This window comes from Octopus bimaculoides, chromosome 17 (genome assembly GCF_001194135.2).
Source record: "Octopus bimaculoides isolate UCB-OBI-ISO-001 chromosome 17, ASM119413v2, whole genome shotgun sequence".
NCBI lineage: Eukaryota > Metazoa > Mollusca > Cephalopoda > Octopoda > Octopodidae > Octopus > Octopus bimaculoides.
In genome coordinates, this window is record NC_068997.1 from 5,017,079 (window position 1) to 5,017,548 (window position 470).

A 470-nucleotide genomic window follows, 5' to 3' on the forward strand; every position below is an offset into this window, starting at 1 on the left:
CATCGTTTAACGTCCGTTTTCCATGCTAGCATTGGTTGGACGATTTAACTGAGGACTGGTGAAACCGGATGGCAACACCAGCCTCCAATCTGATTTGGCAGAGTTTCTACAGCTGGATGCCCTTCCTAACGCCAATCACTCAGAGAGTGTAGTGGGTGCTTTTACGTGTCACCCGCACGAAGGCCAGTCAGGCAGTACTGGCAACGGCCATGCTCAAAATGGTGCATTTCCTGTGCCACCCGCACAAGAGCCAGTCCAGGGGCACTGGCAACGATCTCACTCGAAAATCCCATGAAGGCCAGCCAGGCGGCACTGGCAACGGTCACGCTCAATATGGTGCATTTCATGTGTCACCCGCACAAGAGCTGGTCCAGGGGCACCGGCAATGATCTCGATCGAAAATACATATATATATACATACATACATACATACATACATATATATATATATATATATATATATATATATA